We start from the raw sequence: 26,457 nt of genomic DNA on the forward strand, positions 1-26,457 counted from the left end.
TGGCGGATTTTGGGCTGACAGATGCATGGAGAACACGTCATCCGCAGGATAGACAATATTCACATTATGCGGCCCCACAGGGCCTACATACAAGACTGGACTATGTATTTGTCACACAGAAGTTACTGACCGAAATATCGCAGGCAGAATACAAAGCTAGAGTACTGTAACGCTCACCTGACTCCCACGGAGGCGCTGGTCTAGTCTGGGTTGCTGTGGCCTCTTCGAGCGTGATGTGCAGAACTCGGAACACCGACTGAACAGGACCCTCAAATCTTGCTTGTCTGGCCCGTAGGAATATCCTTCTGCAGATGAGAAAGGGGATTAACATTCTGCAGAATAGTGTGCTTGCTCCCCCCTTACCCCCTTCGTTCCTCTCTAACTTCCTCCGAAATCCCCGGTTGAAGCTCACCTTATGGTTTGAAAGGGTGAACTCTCCATCCTGCTTCTGGTGCAGGGGCGCGTGTTTGTCCAGTTAAGTCACTGGTTTTCAGAATGTCGCTGGCAAAATCCACTTGACTTTTCCGAGCGGAACGCCGTAAGTATGAAGATTACAAAAGTTCAAGTGTTGAGCCTCCTTTTCTGTTGCCTTCCTAACCTGTGATCTGTCCTTTATTTCAGGTGCAGAATGAAGGTTATGCGTTGATGGATTGAATTGCCGGTGGTAAACTCAGGTGAGTTAGCGATGGGGGCGATCCCTCTTAATGTCTTTATATTCCCCCAGTAATGTCTTTTGTCCTTTCCCCATAGGGGCCGGGGTGCGGTACCTGCCAACGAAGCGGCGCCGACCCGAAATGAGGAATGGTCCACCAACAGAAGACCGGTAAGTGTTATGGCGGAAAATTAGGCTTTCCTCATATGTTCCTTCTGCTCACCTTTTGTCTCTTCTTCTCTCCCCTAGGCGCAGAGATGTGGCGTCCGGTGCAGACAGTCGCGGTGGAGCCAGAAGAACTCCCGAGGACAGGTGAGTGAAGCGCGGCGCTGCAGCGAGCAACGCAGTGCTTTTAAATGAAAGTCTTTTCTCAGGAACGCTGGCGTGAAGGTTCCGGATGCAGGTAAGAAGTTTGATAAAATTCTTGGTTTTCACCTTTCTCTTCTCTTCTTTCCTTACAGGTGTTCCAGGATCGAGGCAGGCGTGGCTGGAGACCAGATGCAGGAGCAGACACGGTGAGCGTTCAGCTGCTTGGATGCAGAACAACGCGAAGCGTGAGCTACTGTCTGGGCGTGGCTTAAATAGCCCCCAAAGTAGTTCCAGGTAAGTATCCTTCCCTGGTCATGCCTGAGTGGCAAAATAGTCCCAATGAAAAAAATAGTCCCTTTCAGGTCTCAGGGAGGCCTGAATCTTGCAGGATGGTCTGCATCAGTTAAGTGCACAAAACACCTTCCTTTATGAGCCTGGCCCCTATGGCGCCAGGACTGATGTCCAACATGAGCCTGGCACCAGAGTCCAAAGAGCCCCTATAAGGGGCCGCTGGGCTTTTACCCGGGGGCATGATGCCTGCTCCCGGGGGTGCTGGGCCTGGCCTGGTGCTCCGGGGGTAGGCATCATGACAAGTACTCTCAGACCACTCGCCACTGCTGCTAACATGGCAATACCGACCCCCCAGGGGAAGGATACCCACATGGCGATTGCGTGCAGAAGCGCTTAAAGATAGCATATTTAGGGAGGATATGCGAGATAAATATTGGCAGTGTCAAGACAGCGGGCACTCTCTGGGAAGCCTTAAAAGTGGTAGTGAGAGGAATTGCCATAGCCAAGTCTAAAGGACTGCAGCATGGGATTCTGACCGAATTACAGGACTCTGAAAAGGAATTGGAGAGGGTATTGGAACGGGGCAGCAACACTAAGGCAGATACAGAAATGGCTCTGGGCCTGCAGCAGAAATGTGCAGGATATTGGGAGAGATTATGTAATCTTAATTATAAAAAGTACATAGAAAGACAACATGCTGGAGGCGGCAGACCAGGAAGACTCCCTGCGTGGCTCTACAAAAACGAGACCCCCATGCCCCCAATCAGAACAAAAGTGAAAGATAATGGCGACGTAGTGGATACGCAAGAGGGGGTTAATCAAGAATTTGCAGAGTATTATAGACACTTGTACGGAGATGAGATGGGAAGCAAAAAGGGGGAAATAGAAGACATACTGGAAGACAATGGGATACCCCAAATTAGTGTGGAAGAGAGGGAGGAGCTAGATGCCCCGATCACACTAGAAGAGCTAGAAGAAGTGGTGAGGCAGCTGCCCACCTGTAAAACCCTGGGAACTGACGCACTCCCAAGCAAATTTTATAAGGCATAGAAAGCAGAGATTCTCCCCCCAGTGCTGGAAATGCTTAACGAAGCATATGAAGTTGGGAGACTACCGGAATCACTGCGCGAAGCGGTTATTATACCACTCCCAAGCCCAAAAGGCCTGGTAGTGACTGCGTTTCCTATAGGCCCTTATCGATGTTAAACCAAGATAATAAAATTTTAACAGCAGTTCTAGCAAACAGATTAAAGAAGGTCATAACCAAACTAATTCATCCTGATCAAACAGGATATGTCCCAAATAGGAATATCTCGAATAATTTGAGGCGATTCCATCGAGTGATCGAACATACTGAAGTGGACACTAGCGATATGGCGATAGTGTCGCTGGATGCGATCAAGGCATTTGACTCGGTCAAGTGGCCCTGGCTGAAGGCGGCCCTAGCCAACTATGGTATGGGACCAGGATATCTTCACTGGGTAGAACTCCTATATAGTGAGCCATTAGCGAGAGTGAAGACAGGAACTGTGATCTCTGAAAGGTGGCAACTTGGTAGAGGGACCAGACAGGGATGCCCCTGGTCCCCCATGTTCTATATTCTGGCTTTGGAGCCTTTGGCGATTTATTTAAGGCAGCAATCTGACGCAATAGGCATTGTCGTTGGGGAAACATCACATTTAATTTCACTATACGCAGACAACATGTTATTGTATTTGCGCTACCCAGAGGAGAATCTGCAGTATGTGTTAGAAGTGGTGGAGAGGTTTGCTGAACTCTCAGGTATAGCCGTGAACCCAAGCAAATCCTGTGTGTTCCCGCTGGGCAGATATAGAGGGCTCTTGGCGGAGAATTTGCCAGTACTCCAGATACCGTGGGAGGCCACAACCTTTAGGTATCTTGGGATAGATATATATCATACAGTAGAAGCCGAACATAGGCATAATACAGAAAGAACGGTTCAGAAACTGAAAAACAGCATGTAGTTCTGGGCGAAACTCCCCTTGGCAATGATGGGACGTGGGGCGATGCTCAAGATGATGGTATTGCCCTGACTTTTGCATTGCTTCGTGAACATCCCATACTCCATACCCCGGCAATTCTTTATTAAGCTGGACAGCATATGCAGGGAATTCCTATGGTACGGGATGAGGAACAGGGTAGCCCTGTGGAAACTCCAAACCCCGCATGAGAAAGGAGGCATTAAATTACCTAACTGGGAAGTATATTATGTAGCGAGCCAGTTGCAACATGTAGCCAAATGGCTCTCTGCGGAGCCTACCTTAGAGCATAAGCTGCATCAAGGAGATTGCACCTCATATTTTTTTAGAGTAATTATATGGTTACCCAAGCGGGAGCTAAGAGGTCGTCCGGGGATGTTGGGTCTTGGGTGGGGGATGTGGCAGAGCGCGTGCTGGTTGATGGACAAGCCGGCCCTGTGCTCTCTGCAAATCCCACTGGTTACAATGATGGGAACAGAAAAGCAACTAAGGTTAATGATTAGGAAGTATTGGGAACTGGTAGGAACAGCAACATTGGGGGATGTGTGGCAAGAGGGGAAAATATTGGAATTTGAGGAGCTGGTGGAACAAACGGGGTTGAGTACTGGGCAATATATTAGGTATCATGGGATGGTGCAAAGAATTAAAGATACCTGGTCCGAGGTGGAACTTGCAGAGAAACCGGACACCACACTAGATGTGATATATGATATAGCAGAAGGAGGGCATGAAACGTCTAGAGTGTACGAGATGATGATGACTCAAGTGGGCAAGGAAGTGGTAGAACTTAGGCTGGACTGGGAGGAGGAAGTAGGAGATATGATGAGTGACGGGATGTGGGAAAGGGCTCAGGGGTATCATAAAAAAGTATTGAGAAATGCTAGGCTGCAACAAATACAGTTGTATATAACTCACAGAGCATATCTGACGCCACTAAAGATAGCCAAATTTAAGAACACCGGAAGCCAAGTGTGTCCCAAATGCAATGAGGAAAACGCAGGAATGGTGCATATGTTCTGAGCATGTCCACTGATAGCGAAATATTGGAGAGGTATAGCACAGAAAATGGAAGACAAGGGAATCTGCATGAAGGTGGATACGGTGTGGGCTTGCTTGTTGGGAGGGTTCCCCTGCCGCGGAAGCTTAAACATGTGAGTAAATTGAAAGATCTGGCATATGTACTGGCGAAGAGAAGGATTGCAATGGGATGGAAAGCGTGCCACAAGCCCAAAGTGGAGACGTGGTGGAGGGACTTGCAGAAGTGTGCGGAGGCAGAAACAGTGGCATGGCAGGAAGCGTGTAAAGGGGACATAGAGGGTGAAGCCGAGCCCTAGCGGGTTGGAGACAACTAATAGCAGGGCTATTTGGGCCCTCCTATGATGGACCAAGTGATGATGATTCAATAAGTGTGGCGGGAGAGGTCTCCCCATCACAAGAGGTGGAGACTAACAATGGGAGAAGGTAGGCTTGGGAGGGGAGTGGGACGGGAAATACAGTGGGCGGAAAAGTAACAATGTATGTGCATTTATGAGCAAGATATGTAACCACTGTAAGTTGAGTTGGGTTTGTTATTTGTTGTTTGAATAAAATTAATAAAATTGTTTAAAAAAAAATAATAAAAATAGCACAATGATGATGGTGTCAATTGGGGTTTCAAAGGTACCTCGCAATACAAAAGATAGTGAAATAGAGACTGACCACCCCGTCCCTCACATGATCCACATCTCCTATGGAGATGAAGTATACAGATTGTATCACACCATTATTGTTCCACCCGCTGACCCTGATAATTATAAGGAGTTATCGGTGGATCTGGCACGCAATTGGGGATTATTTAAATGACATGCACACCAGCGTAGTATGTGTATTCAGGGGAGAGTCTGCGGTCCGTGTGTAGGGCCTAGATACCAGAAAAGGGAAACCCACCTTATGAGGAGGCAGTGAGAAGGGAAAATGAGCGCATGCGTGGGGGGAGTTCATTACTGTAGTAGTAACGAATGGGAGAATACTGGGAATGGAGCAAGTCCATTCCACCTTCCAAGGTGCTTTAAGGTGAGGCAAGCCCCAATGAAAGAGCTATAATAGACCGAGGGGGGCGTCCTAAAGGTCCCCACATAATATTGGATGCAATTTAGACATTTAGACATAGTGCACATATGTAAGCGAATGCCATTTTTTAGATATTAGTAGCCATAATCAAAGCACCGGGCCTGCACAGCCATGCAGTATTTAGTTTGCTCAACCAGACCGTGAGCTTGAAGGAGAAATATGCATAGGCCCAAGTGCTGATGAGAGAGGCCCAATCTGATAGCTTCTACAGAAACCCTTCTTTGTTTTAAGATTCCTGCTAATATGTTTGTTCTGAAAGGACTGTGCCCTGCAAGGTCACGAGAAAGTGCTGGGTGCCTTGGTGCACGTGTTATCACAAACAGACCGAAGCAGGCCTCTGACCACCCGCCCAGCCAACTACGAGTTATAGCCCCTTCATCTACCCTAGTCGCCAGACCCTTGAATTCCAAGATACCAGTTGACCCCAGACCATCGACCATGAACCAATAAACAATAAAAAATCTGAGAGAATGGTCGCCCCATCGTTATTTTATAATGACATGGTTTGTCGTGCGAGGTACAGGGAGGGATACATTACATTTCAAAAGCAAGGGTGGAAGCCTTGGATGCAGATGATGCAATCAGGAGTGAATGAAGGATGTGTGGGTTGGTTTGACCTTGAGACTGCCCTTGTGCCAGTCCCCGTCCAGCCAGGTGCACTGTATAATGATAGAGTAGCATTGTCCACAAATGTAGCTAGTTGCTTCTTTGGCCTTGATTTCCTGAAGACCCTGAAGACGATCAGCCTAGCAGAACCCACTTGATGGAAGACTGATGGACTGGGCTGGGTCCAATGGCCTCTCATCCCCTATGGAGCAGGCTGACCAAGTATAGGATCACACCATCCCGCCATGCGGGTTTGCACTGTATGTGATGAGGTCATCTATGACGCTGTGTCTCCTGATAAGATTCTGCTTGTACATTGTTGGCCAGAACATTCCGTGGCAGAAAAGTTCTTTGCTGATGCACCTATTCTTGTAGAAATAAATACTTTTTATCTTTGCAAGAGTTTAGTGGGGCTTTTACCCTTGCGGGTTGTATTTTTTCTGCCGTGAGCTTTTTGGGGCGTATCTTCACTACTTTCGCCTTCAGTCTTTTTTTTATTCCTCTCAAGGGTGCCTCCATTTTAGGACCCCCACCTATCCCATGCCTACTCTCTCTTCCTCCGCCGGCCACACCCATTACATGTGCTGGTTTGGTCTACATTTGATAAGGCCTCTTGAGGCTGCTTTGTTGTTCATGTATCAGGCCCCCAAACAACTACCACCACTCACCAACCCTACCCCCACTCACTCTAACCCCAACCACCCTACCCCCACCCTCTCTACATTCATCCACTCATCCTAGCCCCATTCTCTCAAACCCACATCATACCCACCCTACCTGCACTCTCTCTAACCTCGCTCCTGCACCCATAGCCACCCTAACCCATTCTCTCTACTCCCACCCACAAACCTTACCCACACTAACCCTACCCCTACTCTCTGTACCCAATGCACCCATCCTACCCCCACTCTCTCTTCACCTCCCACCCACCCTCCCCACTCTCTCTCTACCTCACCCACCCAACCCTCACTCTCTCTACTCCCACCTGCCCTACCCCACCGACTGACCTATCCCACTCTTTTATGCTCTCTAGACCCACCCACCCTACCCCCACTCTCTCTACCCCCGCCTTGCCTTCCATCTGCCACTATCTCCCAATACCCACCCACCCTAACCCCACTCTCTCTACCCCTGCCCATCCTACATCCACTCTCTCTACCCCACCAGCACTATCACCAATCACCCACCGCAACCCCATTCACCCATTCTAAACCCACTCTTTCTATCCCCATTCTCTTTACCCTCACCTACCCACTTTACCCCAATCACTCTTCCCCACTCACCACCCCAACTCTCTCTAACCCCTCCCACCATACCTCCACTCTCTTTATCTTCATCCACTCATCCTAGCCCCATTCTCTCAAACCCACCCCATACCCACCTTACCCCCACCTTCTCTAACCACGCTCATGCACCCTGTGCCCACCCTACCCCATTATCTCTACCCCCACCCACCAACCTTACCCACACTCTCACTACCAACCATACCACCACTCACCCTACCCCCACTGTCTCTATCCAATGCACCTACCCTACCTCCACACTCTCTACACAACCCACCCTACCCCCTTTCACTCTACATCACCCACCCAACTCCCACTCTCTCGATCCCAACTGCCCTACCCTACCAACTGACCTATCCCACTCTCTCTACCCCCACCAACCCTACTCCCACTCTCTCTACACTCAATGACCCACCCACCCTACGCTGACTCTCTCTACCCACCCACCCATCCTACTACCAATCATTCTCAATGCCCACCAACCCTAACTGCACCCTCTCCACCCCTGCCCACCCTACACCCATTCACTCTACCCCCACCCGCACTATCCTCAATCACCCACCACAACCCCATTCACCCATCCTACACTTAACGCTCTCTATCCCCACTCTCTTTACCCTCACCTACCCACTTTACCCCAATCCCTCTTCCGCACCCTCCCAACATATCCCCACTCTCTCTACCCTCAACCAACCTACCCCAACTCACCCACCATAAGCCTGCACTCCATACCCCCACCCACCAACCCTACCCCATTTTCTGTACCTCCACTCTCTCTAACCCCATCTGCACACCCTATTCCAACTCTCTCTACTCCTACCAACCCACACTCTCTCTTCCCCCGCACCCTTTAAATACCCCTCTCTTTTTACCCCTAGTCTCCTTAACCGCACTCTCTCTAACATCACCCACAACCCTACCCTCCTTGCTCTATACCCCTTCTCATTCTATTGCACGCCTGCAACCCTTATCGCATCCTCCTTTGAAACTTTGAACTCCCCTCCTTGTACCCTAGTGCCTATAAATGCAAAATGCAAAGGACAGCTGTTACACTGCAAATGCAAATGCATAGTTCGAATGATATGAATAGTATGTTGGCCAGAAGCAAATCGCATCATGTGACAAACATTGCAAACCGTGAAACCTGAATGTGACCATTGGGAGTCCATTTTGTAAATGTCGGCCATTTTTATTTTTGTAACGTTTTGCAAATATATTCTGTGCTTCAAATCCGCACACGGTGCAAGGCCACAACTTGAACTCTGAAATGCTAACGTAGACAGGAATGTAGAGCCGTACAGAAATACATTGTTGTCCTCTCATGGAGGCCTTGAAGCTGTGCAAAGAGCTGCGCCTAATCAGTAGCCTAGGTGCCGGTTTGTCTTGCAAGTGCTATTGTAAAAGGCAGTTAAATGTGAATTATATGCAACTATCAGTGCTCCTTCACGGAAGATGGTATTTTCTCTGCCTCAGAACTGTCTGACTCTTAGCTCATGAGCCGTAGCGACCAGATAACGTTGGTTGGAATGTCTCTATGCTAGAACATGATATCCTCCCCTGTGCCAGTGCCCCGTGTTCCCCATAACAGAAAACTGTCTCTGCAGCCTCTGCTAGAATACTAATGTTTAGACTGAATGAAGACTTGTCATAACTGTCAATTACTGAACCCTAGCTTGTTCATCATGCATAAGGGTGGGACAAATGGTATTGTAAATGATGATGTATTATGTATATATATGACTGCTTTAGCGCCGCTCGCTCTCTCTCGTCTCACGGTGTCTGGGAACACACATCATGAGGTGTTGACGACCCGGTCGGCCGACTGAGATACTTTGACTAATAAACCAGACTGTTTGGAATTCGAACCTCACGACTGGCGTGTCATTTGGTTATTGTGCCTTTATTCCATATATGAACTAACACAGCAGTAAATGCCAGAAGTATTGGAATTAGAGCCATTCACACATTCTTTATGGATTCCAAAGGGGTGGTTTGTTTCTAGGATGATATTCTACTCACAGGAAGAAATAAAGAAGAAAATGATCTGAGACTGTATTATATGCAGTGTTCTGCAAATAATATTGAAGGCAGGGTCAATGCTAAGGAGGGTGAAGTGTAAGATAAGGGAATATTTCTCCAGGCCCTGCATTAGCTCATTTATCTTATTAGCTTGCACCACTACAAGCTAAAACGGTTGCATTAGCATACAGGTAGGGAGAAATGACATATGAGGAGGGGCACAAAGCTTGTAGGTGTTGTTTGGTTACGTGCCCACCCATTGATTGCCCAAGGCCATAGTAATCCCTATGGATATGTCAACCCTGTTCCTGCCCCTCACTGACCAAAACACCTCCACATGGGCACTCAATGAGCTTGCTTTAATAAAGCCTTTAGCAAAGCCAAAAGGTGATGCCACAGCTCGGGGCAATTCTGCAAACCATTGTTTTTCAGCCTGCCAAGCCATTACAGAAGGAGAAAGCCCATTTGCAAATCAGGCTTGTTGTTACCACAAAAGGGGCTGTCGAGCCCAAACTGCGAGGTCACATCCCTTCTGCACAAGACCGCAAGCCTCCCGAGAAATATTTTGGCCTCGCTGGGCATCATCAGTGAGGAGTAGATTGGGTCTCTAGGCCCGCGAGGCTCGGGACCCATCTCTGGGAATACCCGTCCCACTCTGGGGGACTTTAGCAAAAACCAAGAGGTGATGGCTGGAAGGTTTTGAATCAATCATAACCACTGACACAGGTCTGGGCAACCCTGCAGAGCACTGTTTTTCAGTCTGCCAAGCCGTTAGAGAAGGGGAAAGACAACATGCAAATAAGGCTTGGACCCACCCCAAAATGGGCAGTCGAGCCCGAACAGACAGATCACATCACTTCTGTACAAGACCAGAAGCACCCGCAGGCATGATTAGGCCAAGTTGGGCATCATCAGTGAGGAGTAGCTTGGGCTCTAGGCCTGACATGCTCGGGAACAATGTCTGGGCAGACACGTCCCACTCGGGGTGACTTTAATAAAACCAAAGGGTGATGACTGGAAGGTTTTGAATCAGTCATGGCAACTGGTACAGCTCTGGGCAACCCTGCAGACCATCGCTTTTCAGCATGCCAAGCCATTACAGAATGGGCAACCCTGCAGACCATCGTTTTTCAGCATGCCAAGCCATTACAGAAGGAGACAGACCATATGCATGTCAGGCTTAGATCCATCCCAAAAGAGGCAGTGGAGCTCGAACTGCTGAGTCACATCGCTTCAGCGCAAGACCACAAGCATTCCAGACATGTTTCGGCCAAGTTGGGCATCAGCAGTGAGGATTAGCTTGGATCTAGGCCCACCAGGTTCGGGACCCATGTCTGGTCATACGAGTCCCACTCTGGGTGACTTTAGCAAAACTAAAAGGGGATAGCTGGAAGGTTTTGAATCAATCATAACTACTGGCACAGCTTTGGGCAACCCTGCAGACTATTGTTTTTAAGCCTACCCAACCATTAGAGTAGGGGAAAGACCATATGCAAATCAGGCTTGGTCCTACCCCGAAAGGGGCAGTCAAGCCCAAACTGCTAGGTCACATCCCTTCTGCACAAGACCAGAAGCATCCCCACACACGTTTAGGCCTTGTTGGGCATCATCAGTGAGGAGTAGCTTGGGTCTATAGGCCCAGCAGGCTCAGGACCCATGTCTGGGCATACCCATCCAACTCTGGGTGACATAAGCAAAACCAAAAGGTGATGGCTCGAAGGTTTTGAATCAATCATAGACACTGGTACATCTCTGGGCAACCTCGCAGAACATCATTGTTCAGCCTGTCAAGCCATTACAGACGGGGGAAAAGACCTTATGCAAATCAGGCTTGGTCTCAACCCAAAAGGGGCAGTTGAGTCCCAACTGCTAGGTCACATCACTTCTGCACAAGACCACAAGTATCACCAGAAATGTTTCAGCCTCGTTGGGCATCATTATGTTAATGTTAATGTTAAAGGACATTTGTACCGTGCACTATCACCATCGGAGTGGTCGCCTGGCGCTCTGGCGGCTCTGAAAGAGGAGGGGAGGTTGAGTTAGTGGGAGGAAGCAGTAAAGGTGCAAGAGGGCAGTGATGTGTTGTTGGCATATTGGCAATATTGGCGGCCTCAGCCCGGCGGGTCCGTTGGCTGGGCCTCGGGTGTTTGCGGCCGGTAGTCATTGTGTACTGTTGTGCAAGACTATGGCCCTCATTAGGACCCTGGCGCTAAGTGTTTAACGGCGCCGTAAAAGGCTGCGGCGCCGTTAAAGACTTAGCGCCTTACTACGAGGTCCCTTTGTGGGACTCGACCAGAACAGCTGGTCTAGACCAGCCGTTAAAGTAGGGACCCGCAAAGGGACCTTGGTGCCAAGAACGGTACCGCAATTTGCGGTACCGTACTTATCGCCTTCCCCAGTCCAATTGAGCCCTATGATGCAAAAATGGGAATGGGGAAGGGCCAATGTTCAATGGGGAATTACCGCCCTGCCAACCTTGAAATGGGGTGGTAATTTCCCATTGAACATTGGCGGACTCGTTACTATACCGGCACCAACCATGGTGCTAATAGCGCCATGGTTTAGCGCCAGTATCGTAATGAGGGCCTATGTGTGTTTTTGTTTTGTTGTTGCAATGTAGTGAAGTTTGTGCGGTTTGTTGTGCTGTAGGTTTTGGTTGTGTTTGGTTTGGAGTTTGAGAGGTGTATGCAGAAAGGGAAATTGTTAGTAGGGTTGGTTAGTTTGCGTCTCTATCCTGAATTGAGGCGCTCGGCTTGCTTAGTCTCCCCTGATGCGGCTCTGTCCTGATCTGGGTCCGACTGGCATACAAGGTTCCTTACTCCTCTGGCCCTCACCTCTAACATGCTTTCTCATAGCTCCCCTTATGCTCCCTTCATACTCCTGTGGCCAGTGCACCTGCCAATGTCAACCTCTCAGGTAGTGTGGTGATTGCCAATATCTCGACAATTCCACACCACTGTGGTACCTGGCGGTAACTAAGGGGCGGGCAAAAGTGTTGGTGGGATTGTCTGGGGTAGTTGACTCAGTCTCCGTGCATGCTGCCTGTGTTCCAGTCTATACGGTGTCACCCATCCAGCTGCTGTGGGAGCTACCCTCTTGGGTCGGGGATGTCCGTGTCCTTTCCGGTTTAGTCATCCTTTTTCCGGTTTTGGTTTCCAGATTTAGTCTGTGGTGTTGAAGAGCCAGGTTTTTAGTGATTTCCTGAATTTTAGGTGATCTTCAGTGTTTCTTATTTCTTTTGGGATGTTGTTCCAGGTTTTTGCGGCTAAGTGGTAGAAGGCGGTGCCTCCAAGTTTTTTCTTAAGGTATGGTTTGTGCTCCAAGTGGATTTCGTTGCTTGATCGGAGGGGTCTCGTTGATTTGTAGACTGTTATTTTCTTTTGTAGGAATTCTGCTCCTTGTCCGCTGATTGCCCTGTGCGTTATGCACATTGTTTTGAAGGTGATGCGATGTTTTACTGGGAGCCAGTGTAGTGATTTTAGGGCTGGAGTGATGTGGTCTCTTCTGGATAGTTTGAGGAGTAGTCTTGCTGCAGCATTTTGGATCCGTTGCAGTTTCTTCATGAGGTATTCTGGTATTCCAAGGTAGAGGCTGTTTGCATAGTCGATTTTTGACATGATTAGGGCGACGATAGTGAGTGTTTTGTGCGTGAAGGAGAGGAAAGGTAGAATTCTTCTTGCCGTGTGGAGGAGGAAAAAGCATTTCTTCACTGTTGCATTTATTTGTGGTTCCAGGGTTAGGGTGTTGTCCATTAGGACTCCCAGATTTTGTACTATTATGAGGATAAGCTTGGGTCTCGAGATCCAGCAGGATTGGGACCCACGTCTGGGTATTACCGTCACACTCAGGGTGACTTTAGCAAAACCATAAGGTGATGGCTGGAAGGTTTTGAATGAACCATAAGCACTGGCAGAGATCTGGACAATCCTATAGACCATTGTTTTTCTGCCTGCCAAGCCATTACAGAAGGGGAAAGACCATATGCAAATCAGGCTGGTCCCACCCCAAAAAGGGCCAATCGAGCCCGAACTGCTAGGTCACATCACTTCTGAACCAGACCACAAGCATCCCCAAACATGTTTCAGCCTCGTTGGGTGTCATCAGTGAGGAGTAGCTTAATAGCGTTATCAAGCCTTACCAGCAAATGTTTCACTCAAAGTGCCTGCCAGTGTTTTTTCAAAGCAGTTGGGCAGTAGCCATGTTGGTAAATCCGGCAAACTGCCGCCAGACTTGGTAATTTTTCCGGCGCCTGGCTTCACGGATACACTGGGGGGATTACGACCCCAGTGTTCCTGAAAGTCAGGTCCCGGAATATCGTTAATCCCCATTCCCATTTGAGTCCCTAGGAATGGGGATGACTGAAGCACCGGCACCGTTAATAACAGTGCCGGTGCTTCCGTGAAAGTCTGCGGGCGGCTGCCGCTCCGCCTGCCAAGTCAGACCTGGTGGGTGGGCTTACCGGCACCGTTGTTACCAGGCCAGCACACTCCTAATGAGACCCAATGACTTCATTGGAGCTGTACATGCACAACCAGTGTAATAAAAATGTCTCAACCAGGTCTGCCTTCAGCCACTCGATTTATAGGCACTTTGTGTATCATTCACGGAAGTCCTGTTAAAAACAAGCATTGGCAAAAACAACAGGTTTGTCTTGTCTCTAAGTAGTAGGGCATTTGTCAGACACTGCATTAGATGCCCAGGTGCTTGCACCATTTTGCACCTGCTACCATCAAAGGCCAGTTAATACCACTACGGCAAGGCCTGGAAAGTGCCATTCCCATGCCTGCTCAAAAGCCCAAATCTTTGCCAATTCTTGTTAAGCTATGTGTCATTTTCAAAATTGTACCACCAAACATCTACTTGAATGAAAGGCTTAATTATTTATGTATTATGCATTTTTTAGGCACCTATACAACTCAATAGTGTTTCAAGGCATCACAAAACAAAAAGGGGAGGGAACAGGAGAGTAATAAACAATAGTAAAATCAGTAAGTAATCAAACAATAAAGATCCTTCTGGGTGAGTGATAAACAATAGTAAAATCAGTAAGTAATCCGACATTAAAGGTCCTTCTGGGCCTTGTGCCATTTGGACTAGAAAGTGCAGGGGAGAGGGAAGAGGGAAGGGGAGACGGAAGGGAGGGTATCGGGGGGGGGGCGTGAGGCATGCGCTAGAGTGAGCCCAGGAGGTGCCGGGGGGGACCAGTGGCTAAGTGCAGGAGGGTGAAACCTCTGTCCAGAAGGTGCCCAGAGGGAAGTGCTTAGGGTGCTGGTGTCAACTGGGCAGAGGGCCTGGTAACCTGTGAGACTCATGAGGTACAGGCCTCAAGTCTCAGAGGCAGGGGCAATTAGCAGGGGAGGGTGAGAGGGCAGGTGGTAGAGAAAAGTAGTGTTTTGGTCTGTTTCTAGAACTGAAGGAAGTCTGGCTCAAAGCTGAGGGGGGCAGGGAGGCAGTTCCAGAGAGAGGCGCCAGCCGGGGATAGAGACCTGCCCCCCACTCTCTGCTTCGGGAAGTGTTTGATCACGAGACAGTTCGAGCTAGAAGAGCCGAGGGCTCGAGCAGGGAGGTATTTGAAGAAAGAGAGTTGGAGATAGCGGGGTCAACTTCAGACAGCCTCGTGGATTATGCAGAGGGTCTTGAATTTGATCCTACCGGCCACCGGGGGCCAGTGGTGAGATTTTAGGGCTTGAGCGATGTGGTCCCTGGGTTTGAGAAAAAGGGATATATCTTGCAGCCATATTCTGGATTAGTTCAAGGGGCCGGAGGGAGGAACGAGGCAGATCGAGGAAGAGGCTGTTGCAGTAGTCCAGCCGGGAGCGGACCAGAGCAGAGACATTGAGCTTCTGCGGAAAGGTGAGGAAAGGAAGAATGCATCTAAGGAGATGAAGCGGAAAGTGGCCTTCTTGGCAAGGACCAAGATGTGAGGTGTGATAGAGAGAGTGGAGTCGAAAATGACTCCAGGATTTCTGGCCTCACTGGATGGTGGGTGTAGAGGGCCCAAGTAGGGCAGCCAGAGGGCAGGAAAGAAACAGGGCACAGGTGTCCCAAAAAGAAAGATCTCTGTCTTACTGGCATTGAGACACAGGGCATTGGAAACACGCCAGGCCTGAAAAGCAGTCAGACAATCAGGGGTGATGGAGGGGGGGAGGAGGAGACAGTAGAGGGAAGTTTGAAGGAAAGTTGAGTGTCATCAGAATAGCACTGGAAGTTAGGAGAGAATAAAATGCCTCAGGCAGATGTCCACCAGCCTTTATTTGTTTCGGGCATTTGCAAATGTGTGGAGCAACTCATTAGAAGCATACCACCACCACTGTACAGTATCACACTCACCGCTAAGCAATTTAACTTGCGAACCCGTCAATAAGTATTAGGTTCATTAGGCATTATATAATCTGTCAATGTAGCATTAAGGTAGCTTCAGAAATAAAACACTGCTCCCCTGTCCGCCTGACTAATATAGCAGCTCAGTGGATTTAAAGTAGTGATGGACAAACTGGTCTCTTAAAAGATTGAAGCTTCTCTAAACAATGGGGGTTTGACTAGACTCATGGGATTCAAACCATTTGTTGCTGCAGCTCGAAATGGTTCCAAACACCCAAACCAGAATTATTGTTAGAAGTATTTCAAGGTGCGACTCTGCTGGAATACAGCTCTTTGTTAATGCTGAATGCAAGGCTACTGGAGCAGTATCCTAGAAATCAGCATTGCTTGTGGCTAAGAAAATGATACAATAGGGACATCAAAATTAATGCAAATTAAAGAAGTGGAGAGGATGCACTTGTATACGTGTGTCTAGTTTACAAAAAGGCAGATCACCTTATCTACAGAGGAATGCTGCACATTTCAGGGGGTGCTATGTGGCAACACAAATTATGTGTTGGCCAGCCCCCTTACATACATAAGGGAAAGTGTTCCTGACACTAATGTATACAAATGAAATGCCCCCTTATTTGCACTAATGTGAAAAAGAGGTGTAACAGGGCATCTAAATGTGCACATTTGTGATGCTCACATTCAGACACCTTTTGATAATAGGGTGCAAGCTTTGTTGGCGCAGGTGATGAGATGCTCAAATGAGTGTCATCACAAGCACTAACATCCACAAAGTTGACCTGAGCCTTTCAGGGGGGCTGTGCAGCAGCCCTCATTATGCGCTGGCCAGTTGTAATACATCCATCAGCCCAAGCATCCACCTGACTGCTGGGAGAGATTTCACAATGACGATCCCTTAATCGATGCACTATTGTGAAATGTTAACAAGAGAAAAAGGCATTTTAATCCCTACTTGTGGAATAGAAATGCAAATGGGCCCAAAATGGTTCATACTGCTGCTGTTCATTAAAAAGAAAAACATGCATAACAGGGCAAGTGCACAGAGAATGTGAATATTTTCTGGGTATAAAGAACAGGGCGATTACGAGTTGGGTGTTAACCCAGCGGTAAATCCGCATGGAATACTGCCCAACTGAATTACCGTTACCGCCACTTGGTCCAGCGGAATTAACGCCAGATTACAAGTGATGGTGGAGATGTAAGTCCCCATTGTTTAATCCATTGGACTCAATGGGGCTTTTTTGCCAGAATTACTGCAGCGGAATTGCTGCCACAGAAATTCCGCCGATTGTGCCAATTTTATGCAGTGAGTGGGAGGATTTACCTCCAGCATTTTTCTGGAAGTAAATCATCCACTCCAGACCCAACCTCATAATTTGGCATATGATATTATGAAATTATATCATATTTTGTTTGTATCGCGCTCATACACAAGTGTTTCAGAGCGCAACAAGGCAAAGGGAGGGGAACAAGGGAAGACAAAAACAACATTCTTACTAGGCCCAGTGACATTGAGAACGGACACGTGCGGGGGAGAGTGAAGGGGGAAAGGTGCAAGGAGGAAGGGGGGAGTGGAGAGTGCAGAGCAAGGGATAAAAAAAAGCAACTGGTAGTGCAGCCAAGTGCAAGGTTAAAGTGCAGACAAGGGGTGTCAATAAGTGCAGGTGAGGGGACTGAAGGGTTGCAGATACAGACCCAAGTGCAAGGGTTGCCAGGAGGCAGTGCGGGTGTGTGGCTAGGGTGGGCAAGGACCTGGACCCGAAAATCAGAGGGTAACCAGGTGCCCTTTGCCGAGACAGATCAGCAGAGGAGAGGAAGACCAAAGGCTGAAGCAAAGAGGAAGGTCTTGAGGTGCTTCTGGAACAGAAGATGGTTCTACTCAAGTTTCAGAGAGACAGGGAGGCTGTTCCAGAGGGAGGCCCCAGCCGAGGAAAGAGATCTACCCCCAACTTGTTGATTGAAGAAGCGACTGACCCTGATGGAGTTGGAGGTGAAGGAGCGAAGAGCTCCAAGGCAAAGGTAAACTTGGCAGCAAAGGATTTATCACAAAGTTTACCACTTAAGCCCATACTTGTAATGAGCCCCATTGTCTTTGTGGATTTGGAATGTGCTTTGAAATGTGCAGAAGCACACCCTTACTGGGGACATGTTCTTTATGGCTATGATGTGCACGTGTATCTCATCACTTGTGTCAAAAACGGTTTTGAGAAGCTGCCACATTCTTTCGTAAATTCTGCAGGAATTTTAATTGTTTTTTAACCCAATTCTAGTCATAGTAACACGTTGCTCGAATTCTTGATGGATTTGTGCCAAATAAGAAAGAAGGTGGGCACAAAGCAGTGCATTTATAGCTCTTTGAACCTATGTTTGAAACTACGTCAGTGACCTTTGACCCACCCCTGTTTGCAGTGCATGAGCACACAGATGACATCACAGATGACATAACCGATTACATCACTTATTACATCATTGATAACATCACTAGAAACAAGAGCACATTGTTTGCATCACAGGTTATGCCATGTGAGACTCCCATCGGAGTTAAGCATTCTCTTGGTCTGTTTCAAGACATATTAAAAATGCATAGTACAGACACGTGTGTTGTTCATTCTATCAGAAATGTAATAAAACTGAGGACCCATTATGGGCATAAAGGAGCCCCGTGGCTTCTTTCCGTGGTCTGCCGGGCTTGGGGCTTTGCCAAAGGACATGCCACAGCCACTGCAGCTATTGCCACAGGATATGGCTGATGGCCCATGTACCCTTTGGTTGTGTAAAATGGCCACTGTGCCTGTAATGCCCCAGGCAGCCTGGCCAGTAGCCCAAGACCCACTATGAGGGTTGTGGTCAGGCCCAGTGGCCACTTTGGGTGACTTGGCACAGCCTGGAGCATGGCCAAAACACTGTAAGACACCCAATGTAGACGAAGACACAATAAATGCAGACTTTTTAAAGAAAAGGGGCACGTTGGGTCTTAAGACAGGTGAGTGGAGACAATAATATTAGCTGAAAAGCCAAGTTCAATGAAGGTGTCAAGGCAAAGGATGGGGTCTTCCTATTCACTGAGGCCCTGTAAGGCAGGCCAAGGGGACACAACCAGAGCAAATACTTTTAGGCTTGTTCCTGGAACTTGGCAGTGTCAAGCCTTGCTTATAAGTGCTTCAAAATGGGGCGAGTCAGCATAGTGCTATTTTGAGATGGTTCTCACTAATGGACTGAAGGCATTGTGACAGTCAAGTTGGCTAAAGGTGATCCAGCGATGTCTTCAATCTGTCAAGTCAGCTCAAATAAGTACAATGATGTGATGTAGTACTTCAACGTGGATTGGTTCAAATGGTTTGAGCACAGGCAGCCAGTGAGTTGAGCCAGCTTCCTGATGGCTTGAGAATGGATCCACAAGTGATGAGTGTCAAAGGCACCTTTGGGTGCATGAATCAGCTAGAGAGGCATCTTAAAGTGGTCAAGCCAGCTTGAAAATGGAATAAAGTGGGCAAACAGTGCATGGAGGTGGCTCCTGTGTTCTGGTTGCTGGGGTATCATGCCCAGGGTCTCCACAGGGCAAGGCGGATCATTGTTCTGCTCTCACCAATCTGAATGGTTCCAAAGACCACTCGCGCGGTCTGTCACCTCCAGTGAGCAGGTTCCTGAGTACTAGTGCACTCAACTTACAGTCAGCCTTGCCCAGACAGCAAATCACCCCGAATATTTCTCTGGGATGATGCAGGGAAGGTTCTGAGTTGTGTTTGCTTCCCTTATTTAATTCTGTGCAGCTGAATGCTGAGTGGATGATGCCTGAGTGTGTGATGCCATGAAGGGAATGCATCTGTGTCTATGGATGTAGAATAGCCTGCCTTTGGTGTTATACTGGCGACAGTTGGAGGAGGTAGCCTGAGTTGTGGGCACTGGTGGGTACTTCTATTCATTGTGTTGGACTTACTGGATGTAACTTAATATACTAACATAAGGCTGACTTACCCGCAGGTTCCAAACATTTTCATTTTTGAGCCTGGTGATGAGTTGGCCACAGCCAGGGCCATGAAGCGAACCCAATAGCGCGCCCAGTGGAAGTGCCACCATGCGTGGGGACCTAAAAGGATGAGATAGGAAAGGAACTGTAAGGCTTGGCAGTAAAAGAAAATATAACTGGGCACCAAAGGATGGCTACAAGACCAAGGTAGGCAATGGACAGTAAGGTATCGCCACATGAAGCTTTGAAGTTGATTTGGGAAGCGACTGGATTCCCTCAAGTGGAAGGTGGTCATTGATAGAGGCACAGAGAAACTTCCAGTGAAATCGGTGGGTTAATGATGGCGGTGTGGAGGGCAGCGTGTGTGGGATGGACTGAGTGGTATACTCATGTGCAACTCGAGAAAGGTATGGCTAGCATATAGGCGTGTGAGTAATGCCAGAGGAGAGCAGAGGGGAGCTGGGTTTTGGGCAAGGATTCCCCTCTCTAGTCATGTAGCATATGGAGATCATTTGTTGAACATGGATGTGATTGTTTCAATGATGGCAAATGTAGACCTTCTTTCATAATTGGATATGTATATTTTGTGAGGATGAGTAGTGCTGTGGAAGGCAACATGCACAAGTTGTGATGGACACAGGCGAGCTAAATCCTGAAATGATGGCAGTGGGAAGATGTGTAACTATTTCGAAGTCTGTGCAGGTAAATGTTTCTGCAACACAGACTTTGCTGATTCCACCAGACATCAGGAAAAACTTTCTAAGTGGGCAGACCTTTCCTCGTGGCATGCTCCAATGCATGCAGGGTCTGCATAATGAGCTGTCTCCCGGTGCCTTGAGGGACAAGATAGGAAGGAGAGTGCTGAAGGGTATTCTTTGATACAGATGTAACATTACCGAAGCGTTGCCTAGAAGTTCACGCACACACTGTGCGGGGGATGTATAGTTGTTTCAGTGTTGCAGAGCTGTGCATGCAAATGATCAGTCATGGCATGTATTTTTATTAAAGCCTCGCAGAGCAGTGCACACTAACATGCTGCTGAAGTTGTATTATGCACTGTTATTGAAGCAAGGCGGTATAATGCAGGCACACATTGTGCTATGGAATCGTGGTTTGTGTGGCACCATTAAGGGTTGTGCTGAATGAGAGTGTTTGAATGTACAGCTGAGCAGCACCACACAGAGATGTGCAGTTAGGTAATCTTAGCATGAATATTTGTAGTAGGATGCATGTTGCTGTTAAGAATTGTTAGTATGAACAGTTGTGATAGGATGCTGTTATAATGCGTGTTCTGCCTAGTGTGGAATTCTACCTCGTAGAATTCCACACTTGCCCCTATCATGTGTTTACTTCTGTTGCGTGTTCTACATTCTATGGGGGGTGGTTATTGGTTTATGGTGGAGAGGTGAAGAGTAGTGAAGAGTAGGCTGAGTGCTGCCAGACTCAGGCTGGTTACCAATAAAGGAACTTCACTTACCCAGTGTGTGGCCCCTTTTTTACAGATGCCTATTAGTGTTTGGATGTCTGGATGAATGAGTACATTTGAGGTATGGTTGTGATGGAACCTTATAGAATGACTGTTAGGTGTTGTTAAATGAATTCTTATATGCAGGTCTCAAATCTCTCGCTTGTAGGGTGGTTTGTGGTGCATAGTGGTGTCTGTGTGGGCGAATGTGTGTTAGCGTGCATGGCAATATGCGTTTGGGTGTGGATGTAGAATGTCCTGCCTTTGCTATTCCACTGGGGACAGTTGGTGGATGTAGCCTGGGTGATGGGCACCAGTGGGCCCTTCTCGTAATTGTGTTGGACTTAACAATGACTTCCCTTTACTCAGAACTTCATTTATAATGGACTTGCTCTCTTCTTGGATCCTTTATCGTCCCCTCTGTGGAAGAGGACTTTAGAGCTGTTTTTACCCCAATAAAGTTCCAGGCCGAATCCTTCTTCTAATGTTGAAAGATGATTCAACAGAGGGAGTGATATTGACCCCTTCAATAAGTAATCTGGTACAGCATATTGGTCGCCTTCTGTACGGGATCGAATCCTGGCTGCTGTTTGCTTAATGAAGTTAGTGTAAAAGTGCTTAATGCGCAGGAAGTGTGGAATGGACGCAGGAAGTTGGCACTCTTCGTTTGACTCCACCCTCTCTCCTGTCTGCACTGCATCAAAGAGTCTTTGGAAATTAACACCCTGCTGTGAGCTCTTCATCTCCATCGTCCTGTCAGGGCTTGACTTTGAATATTTGAGCCAGACAGGTTTTGGAGAACTTCAGAGATATGTAGTGACTGCCAGGTTTCCATGCAGTTCATCTGGGGATTTATTTTGACAGTTAACGAATGTGTTTTATTTAATAACAATAACAAATAAAGCCACTCATAAGGCTGATTTGAAGTCTTAGGTCAGAAGAGGTGAAGACAGATTGGTAGTGAAGACTCAGTGTCACAGAATTAAATTGTTTCTCACTTGTTATGTCCTAAATCAGATCTAGCAGTGCTCCTCCTCACCAGGTCCGCTCTCTTCATGAGGTTCTCTTTGCCACTGCTTTTCGGATTCTGCTCTATTTCTGAGTCACAAATAAATCGCTTGGCTACAGTGATGACAAAAGGACTGTAGAATAGATTGCTGTTAAAGACTGTAGGTGGGAATATAATGATTGCTTACATATTATGTAAGACATTGGACTATCCTGCTGCTCCTCCTTCATGCGTTTTCTCCCCCCTGTACTCCCCCCACACCCCCGCCCAGCCTGCCGAATCCTGCATGCTGTCGCCATCTATATGCTTCTGCGCCATTTGTGGGTTGCCGTAAGCTCTCATGGCCCCAGTGATAATGATAACGAAGGAACTGGGGAATGTTTGCGTGGAAGAAATTCCTCTGTAGTTTCACCGCACAAACAGTGGTAGTTTTCAGCAGCAGTGGCGTAACACAAAATGTGGGGGGCCCCCTGCGAGCCATGCTGAGGGGGCCCCCTAACTCAGCAACAAATCACGTGTCGTGCCACACTCTGGGGCGGCCATGATTATCAAGCTTGCGCAATACGCACAAATGTGCTGTTGAAGGGGTGAGCCACACACTGCACTAGGAGAAAGATATGAATGTGTTTTAATGCAATATACAGCACACTTTCTGAGAAGAATTGGCTAAAAAGCCAGAGTGTTTGCAATGTTTTGTAGGGTAGCACCAATCCAATACATGCAAGTCACCAACAGTGCACAGGAACATTAATGCTTTGCTATTAAAAATGCCATCCACAATGAAAACATGTCCCACTGGCTGCACAATGTATACCAGTGCAATAACATTACAGTAAAGCATGTCAGGGCACATTTACTTATACTTAGGGGGTCATTCTGAGTTGGGCGGTAAGGGTTACCGGGCACCGGTAAGGAGACCGGTGGTGGTAAACCCTTACCACCCAATTCCGAGATTCCTTAGCGGGAACCGCAAAGAACGTGTGGTCTGACCACACGTCCTTTATGGGTCCCACTAAGGAACCAGGGTGCTAATTACGGGCCTGCTATTCACGGGCCTGTAATTAGTACCTTCCCCATTCCCATTGAGCCCTATGAGGGCTCAAATGGGAATGGGGAATGGTTGGTTCAATGGGGACTTACCGGGTCCGCACAGGTCGGAATGTCCCGGTAAGTCCCCATTCAACCAGACCGGACACAGACCCAGTATTGGAGGCAGCCATGGTGCTAAAAGCACCATGGCTGCCTCCAATCTCGGAATGAGGCCCCTAGACTGTTTGCACCAAAATGCCAGTCGAAGAAATAACACTCATCAAGAAGAGAACACACGTTCTAGCCTGCGTCTCTGTGGCATCTAACAACATGGCCAAACTCTTTAAAATCTGCAAGTAACTGGTCAATCCTGTTGCAGTCTTAACCTCTCCTGTTCCCTCCCAGACCCTCTGTATGGCTCTGTTCTCTCACTTCTCTGCTAAAACTCAGGACATCCTGTCCCCCATCCCCTCTTCCTCTCCCTCTTCCTCTCTTGGCCCCCCGTTGGCCAGCTCTACTTCTCTTCCTCCTTTCTCCTCTTTCTCTCTGACAATACCTGAGGAGGTTTCAAGACAAGTCCGATCTATGAAAGTGTTGTCCAAACAGGGGCTCCCCTGTTCCTCTAGAACCATCACAGACCATATTGACAGCCTTGCTCCAGCCTTGTCTGATTTCTGTAATCACTCTTTCACCACGGGAACGTTCCCCTCTCCCCTTAAGCATTCCCTTGTGCACCCACTCCTCAAGAAGCCATCTGCCTTTCCTGCCTGCCTGGCAAACTATCACCCAATCTCCATCACCCCTTTTCCATGGCAAACTGTTGGAAAAAACTGCCCATATTCTAACTTACTCTCCACACTAAATCTGTTGGTTGTCTCCATGACCATCAGTCTGGCTTCAGAGCTGCCAGAGGCACGGAAACTGTTCTCCTGAACACCCGTGAAGATCTGCTCTTTAACCTTGATTACAACATTCCTTCTGTCCTCAACCTCCTTGATATTTCCTCTGCTTTCGACATGGGCAACCACGCTATCCGGATCAATTGACTCCATGAGAACCTGGGTGTCACGTATCAGGCCCTTGAGTGGCGAACCTCCTTCCTCTTGGACAGACCCTCCCAGGTGCAACTTGATCCCTTTCTCTCTGGCACATCTCTCTATACCCGTGGCGCTCCCCAGGGCTACATCCTCTCACCTTTGGTTTTTCAACCTCTTCTTGGCCCCTTTGGGCCACCTGATCTCTACCTTCTCCTCTTATGCAGATGACACTCAGCGTTCCTTCAGTCTCCCCTCAGGCTCCTCTCCTCTCTCTCTCATTCCTGACTGTCTATCCTCGATTCAGAAATGGTGCGCATCGACCAATCTCTCCCTTAAAATGGAGATCCTTCTCATTAGGACCCCTTCCCCTGCTTTCCGTCTTGCACTCTGGCCGCCCACCTTGGGCCCTCTTCCTTTGCCTTCCTGCGAGGCAAAAAACAGTGTTGGCATCTTTGACTGACCCCACTCGCTCTTTCTCTCCTCACATCTCGGACATCGCCAAGAGGTCCCACTGCTCCTCCTCAAAGGGACTCTTCCCTGTCTCACTTTCCCCCAGAAGCTCACTGTCTCCAGAGCCCTGATTCTCTCTAGGCTGGACTACTGCAACATCCTCTTTCTCAACCTGCCTTCCTCTACTCTCTGCAACTAATCCAGAACAGGACTGCAAGACTTATCCTTGGCCTCAAGCCCAGGGATCATATCTCTCCAGCCCTGAGATCTCTCTACTGGCTCCTGGTTGCTGCAAGGATCAAATTCAAGACCGTTTGCATTGCCCCCAAAGCTTTCTGGGCCAGGGACCTCACTACATCCAACACTCTCTTCCAAAATACCTTCGATCTCAAGCTCTTCGCTCAGCTACCTCCAACTCTCTAAGGGTTAGCCACTTACCTGGGCAGAGGGTGGGGGGATAGATCTCTCTCCTTTGCAGGTGCCTCCCTCTGGAAAGTCCTCCCTGCCCCTCTCAAACTTGAACCGGAAAACATGAAGATCTGGAAGCAGCTCAACCCTTTCCTCTTTTCCTCTGCTTTATCTCTCTCCCTCCCCTGCTGGCCTACGTGACCTACATGTCTGCTATACCGACTGGTTGCTGGGCTTCCCTCAGAGCCTCACTATGTCCAGACTCTTTCTTGATCAGTCACCCTGCACTGACTCTGGGCCTAGCATGCACGTAGGGGCTGTAACTGAGACCCTTCAGTCCCTTGTTCTCCTTGGACTACCCAAAGCTGCACTGCCCTGGCTACACTTACTAAGAGCATTGCTGTCCTTTTTTCCGACCTCCCTTTCCCTTTGCACTTCTCGTTCTTGCACCTGCATGATCTGAATGACACAGGGCCTAGTAACATCGTTTGTCTTGTCCTCCCTCTATCTTCCCTCCCATGTCTTGTTGCGCCTAGAAAAACCTGTGTACAGGCGCATTATAAATGACTTATATCATATCATTTTATCACAGATGACCATCAAAATATACAATGCCCCAGTAAAAAATGACTACTCTGGCAGCACCCAAATGCCAGTCTAGTCAGGTAATTACACTTAGCAGCAGGACTGCTTTATCAGAAATGGCCAGTTATAAAAAAAAAGTTATACCAAACTGAGGAATTACTAGACTGGCTGAACCAAAATGCCTCTCTAGCCACTAATACCACATATCATGCCTGCTTAGTCTGGACATGTACAACCATTACGATTTGTCGCACAATCCCGCCCCCCACAAACATCCCCTCTCCCTCGCACCCCTACCCCAACCTCCAAAATCAGCTCCTTGGGCCAGAATTACCTCTACATCCCTCTTCCTTATCCCAGAGCTTACGTATGTGGCTCCTAGATTCATAGGTAAGTACTGGGATGAGGAAGAGCGGGACTAGGAGTAATGAGGATCATAGGTATCTAAGTCAGGCATTGCCTCCATGTACCACTACCTCATACCAGTACTTGTGTATGAGTCAGAGTGCCTCATACACAAGTTCTGGGGCGAGGAAGAATAGGGCTAGGAGTAATGAAGATTACCAATAAGTAATCAAGGCATTAAACACAAGTAGTGGAGCAACACCACTGAGTTGACTGGGATTCAGCACTCCTCCCCCACTGAATTGTTGGGCTATGTTGACTCAACCTGGCTGACCTTCTGAGCAGTTCCCGGACAGAACAGGACAACGATGTTAAACTGTACCTGGGTTTCGCTGTTAACAAGAGCACGGCAATTACTAACATAAAGCATTTCACTGTTAGTACCTGCATTCAAATGCCACATTTTTTAGGCAATTGAAATCGTGATGTGGGTTTAGTACTTGCATGCCAGGGGAGTGATTGGAAGGGTAGAGAGGGGACAGGAGACCACTGAATACTCG

This window comes from Ambystoma mexicanum, chromosome 6p (assembly GCF_040938575.1).
Source record: "Ambystoma mexicanum isolate Mex_15411 chromosome 6p, UKY_AmexF1_1, whole genome shotgun sequence".
Taxonomy (NCBI): Eukaryota; Metazoa; Chordata; class Amphibia; order Caudata; family Ambystomatidae; genus Ambystoma; species Ambystoma mexicanum.